Below are 4,473 nucleotides of genomic sequence, written 5' to 3'. Positions count from 1 at the left end.
CGATAATTCCTCAGCAGGCTTTTACAGCGTTATAGACTGAAGCTATTAATTACTGTTGTATCCCTTTTGAAAGGCAAAAACATGAAATAACGTTTTGAAAAAGAAGAAAATACCCTTTTATCCTCTGTAGAAAAGTATGAAATTATTCCAAAAGATTTCATGCAGATAAATTTCGCATAATTTATGCATGCATTTTAATAAAATAACAATCTATGTATATTTTTGCAATAATATTGTGTTTTTTGATGGAAAAAACTAATAAAAGCAGTTCCCTCTGACATCGCAGAGACCGACAATATGGCTCAAATAATGAACGAAGCAAAACTTTTAAAAACTTTATCGTCAATTTGTGGTTCAACTCCCAATATTTACTTAATTCTAACGCATTGATGGGCTCCTGGTGAGACGCAAGAATTGATGACGACCAGGATGTATTCAAACTTATTCAGGGGCAGCGGGTGAGATGAGAGTAGTTTATCAAATTTTTACACTGGACACATGTTCATAAAAAATGACGCCCCTTCCGGTACTACTAGGTGCTGATCTAAGGCCAGTTGCATAGATATAACAAAAGCACAGTTACAGTCTCAACTTATGCAGTTGCGAAAAAAAAAAGCCTGAAAAAATCGGGGGCTTTCCCGGATTAACCCTGACTGCGATACCGAGGCAGGGCTCTAACCAATTTGCGTCGGCAAGCCACGTAACTGGGAGCTGATCATTAAATTTCTTCGTATTACACCCCGGAAAGATGAAGATGAAATGATAACTACATGAATTTTCTATATTGGAACCCTGGAATGAGGAAAAAAAATGCAAGATTGTTCCTGTTAAAGCCGCAACGTATGCCCGCGAAAAGCTCTGCACCTGTATCGTAGAGGTCATTGTTCGAATTGCAGCAAACGAAAGTATCTAAAACGTCTACCATCCTCGAAAAAGCTATTCCAGTAATACTTTTTCGAACAAAACAAAAGAATTACCACAATTAATCAAACCACAATTACCAAATTGCCTACTTGTAGAGAGTGACATGCATGTTTATTTGTTGCTGCTGCCGGAAGAGTTCCTGAACTTTCTTGATATACTGATACTCAACAATTTCATTCAATGTTAATTCCAGTAGTAATAGACGGCACTGGGGCGCTCAAAGGATGCCGCCGCCGCTATTGTTTTAAGGCTATTGTTCTCAGTTGTCAATCAAATTAAAAATTCAAGATGGCGCTCGGAGAGGACTCGGAAGCATGGATAATAGAAAGACTGGATAGGAAACTGGCTGACGCGATCGGTTCCAACATAGTGGAAAAATGTGACGTCACATTATTGTGAGCCATTCAACCTCATTCGACGTTTTGCGCGTCTTATGTTTCCTCGCATATTTCACTATCTCTGTCTTCGACTATACATATTGGCCATGTTTCGAAGTAAAGGATGAAGAGGACTTGCTCTTGGAGAAGACAGTTAGAGGGTATAAAACCGGTAGAGGCAAAAGACAGAGTAAATGATTATGAAACTTGTGAGAGCGACGAATGACTACAGCGACCGATAATTTTATGCACCAAACGGGAAGCCTAGCTACAAAAAAAAGTATACGAAAACTTACATGTATAGAGCTACAAAACACCTGTAAAAAAGGCACAGCTTAATTTTCTTCAAACCATAAGAAAACTGGAAATAATTTTAACCCTTTTTATCACGATTTTCACGATTTCTTTTCTGCTTTTATCGACAAGCTCAGCGAGTGTCAAATTTTATAAGTTAACAACTCTTGACAAAATGATTTTATTAGCGGTAAAAGTACCCAGCTCAAACAGGCGTTTAATTTTCCCTTCAATTTTATTTACGGACAACCAGTGACAAGAAGTCGTATTTGAGAAATATAAAAAAGCGGCGAAAAGCTCACAGCAGAGAAAGGAAATTTGCTTGTCGACCACCGTGGAAACGCCGTTTCTAAACTTTTTCAAATCAATTTTCATTGTAATTTTCAGGTATAAATCTACAGTGACCCAAGGTACTTTTCAGTCAGGTCTTTGAAAAAGCGAACTGCAACGCTTTTAAAAATGTTATGTAAAACCGTCAATTGGTAACTACTAGAATACAACTGGGAAGCAAACTCTCCTGGTTAATAGTAGAACCCTCACTTCTTTTTCATTAGGAAACACTTGTCTTCCATAAGGCTTAATAAAACCTAGAAATGTATTATCTTTGAAATACTGACCTTTTTTTGGGATGAAACAAAGTTTAGGTTTTTGTGTAGTGTTAATGCTATGGATAGGAAATACTGTAAATCACCTCTGAAATAAGCATAAACACTGTTCCCAAAGAAAAATAGAAGCTGCTTATATATATGGAAAAAAAAAACAGTAACATCAGGGGTTATGGGGTTTTTGTTTAGTCTGAGGTAAGTGGATGAGGGATTGAAAAAATATGACTGTCTGTTCACATTATCATGTTGTTGAAAACAAAATGCATACCCCAAACAAGTACAGGTATATGTTTTATTAATTTGATTTAGAATATACCTTGGTAAGGTTTATCATCTACAGGTACATTGTTACTTTGGATCTCTAAAAAACCGAAAACAATAATAGTGCTAATCAAGTCCATCTTTGGTTTGAAAAACAATGTGATTCAGATATAGACCGTTTCAGGGAAGAACACTAACCAACTTAAACACATGACTCTGTAGCTAATACAAGCATTGACCCTCAAACACAGTTAATTTGTCCCACTCACAAAGAAATAAAATACACTTCAGAAGCGATAAATAAAGTTTCTGATCATAAATAATTTAGATGCCACCTTCTGGCTCTCATGCATGACAAAAGCAACTTTGTTGCTGTTTAATACAGAAAGATTGATTGATTTGTGCCCTCTCAGAATTAAGAGTACTTGACCACAAGTTTATTGTCTTCATTGACTACGTGTGTTCAGCAAATCCTACAAGAAAGAAAAAGTATGTAAGGGAAAAGTACAAAATTTATTGGAGTCTCTTCAGTGCCTTCGAATACAAGCTGCGAGGAGCGACGTGAGGAGGTAGTATTCACTGGATATGTAATGTAGTAGTTTTATTTCAACATTAAAAGATGAGCGAAATTAACATACTGCTTTACGAACAATATAACAGGGTTAATCTAGGATATTACTTGAGCGAAACAGTTCTCAACACAAACTTGTCGGTCGATTGGAACTTTACACACCATTGCGTACACTTGCTCGGCGCCAGCTCCGAACGTAGTTAGTTTCAGCCATTTTCAAATGAAATTCATGGCTGAAAAATATCAGCATTCAGTCTGTAACTATGCCCATGCCACAATTCCATCCTTAAAACATCTGTCAATCGTAGTTAAGAATAGAAACATGAAGAAACCTTCATAACAAAGGCGTCCCAAAACAGTCGCCAAGTGTACTAAAATGGCTCTGGTGAAGTCAATTTTTGCGACGCAATTTTCTCAAAGACAAGGACAAATAACACAAAACAACAACAAGAACTGCTTACCTTGAAGGTTCAAGTGTGGCTTTGAAGGATCGCCATCGCCGTAAGACAACAAACGACGGAAAAAACACCCACCAAAGATTAAAGTACCACTGAAAAATCCGAAATAGAACAACATGCAGGCAAAGAAACCCTACATTTCGACTGGTTTGCGCCACATTTTCGCCATCGTTTCGTCACAAATCTCCACTATGATGGAACCATCCAACGCCATCTTGGAGCACGAACCAACCAATTGGCGATAAGAAATCAGCCCACGTGACATAAGTTTCCTATCCAGTCTTTCTATTATCCATGTCGGAACTTAGTTACTAATGAATATGTAAAAGTGAACTGATATATGTGGATAAAGGGAATGGCTTAGACATGTGGTACAGAATTTTTGTCCTCTGCGCATTACGCATGCGCAGTGTACTACGCATGTGCAGTACCGAATCTTGTGTAAAAACGTTCTAAAACGTTTTTAAACTAGTCTTAAATGTTTACTAGGGTTATAAGTGAAGAAAAAAGTCTTTCCCAACCTTGCTAGCATCGCAAGATTAAGAAAGAACGAGCTGACCGGGAATCGAACCCGGGTCACCTGCGTGACAAGCAGGGATACTAAACCACTGTACTATCAGCCCCTTTCCGAGTTAATCACAACAAAGTAGTCAGGTGAACAATGTTTATTTTATTATTATTATTTTTCTTGTAATTAAAGTTTAACAATAGTGTGATTTTATTTCTATGAGAAAGAAGAAAAATGGTGTAAAGTGAGAGATCACAATCATGTCACAGGGGAGTACCGCGGAGCGGCCCATAGTTCATGTAACCTAAACAAGCGGCGCACAACACACATTCCTGTATTCTTCCATAATTTGCGTGGATATGATTCCCACCTCATTATGCATAGCATTACAGTCTTTAGTTCTGCTGGACCAAAGTCTGCAAAAGCAAGGGATTAAAAAACACTCAAGCAGTCAGAGAAATCTTAAACTGTGAGT

At 37.6% G+C, this 4,473-nt stretch overlaps 1 non-coding gene across 1 annotated transcript; it reads right to left on the bottom strand.

The window, feature by feature from the left end:
• Positions 1-4,040: 4,040 nt before the first annotated feature.
• On the bottom strand, positions 4,041-4,113 carry Trnad-guc (transfer RNA aspartic acid (anticodon GUC)). The gene has a single exon. It is a non-coding gene; the product is annotated as a tRNA-Asp (tRNA).
• Between the last annotated feature and the right edge of the window lie 360 nt (positions 4,114-4,473).

Source organism: Porites lutea, chromosome 5 (assembly GCF_958299795.1).
Source record: "Porites lutea chromosome 5, jaPorLute2.1, whole genome shotgun sequence".
NCBI classification, from domain to species: domain Eukaryota; kingdom Metazoa; phylum Cnidaria; class Anthozoa; order Scleractinia; family Poritidae; genus Porites; species Porites lutea.
The sequence above is the reverse complement of the archived record's forward strand: the minus strand, read 5'-3'. Positions and strand labels throughout refer to the sequence as shown.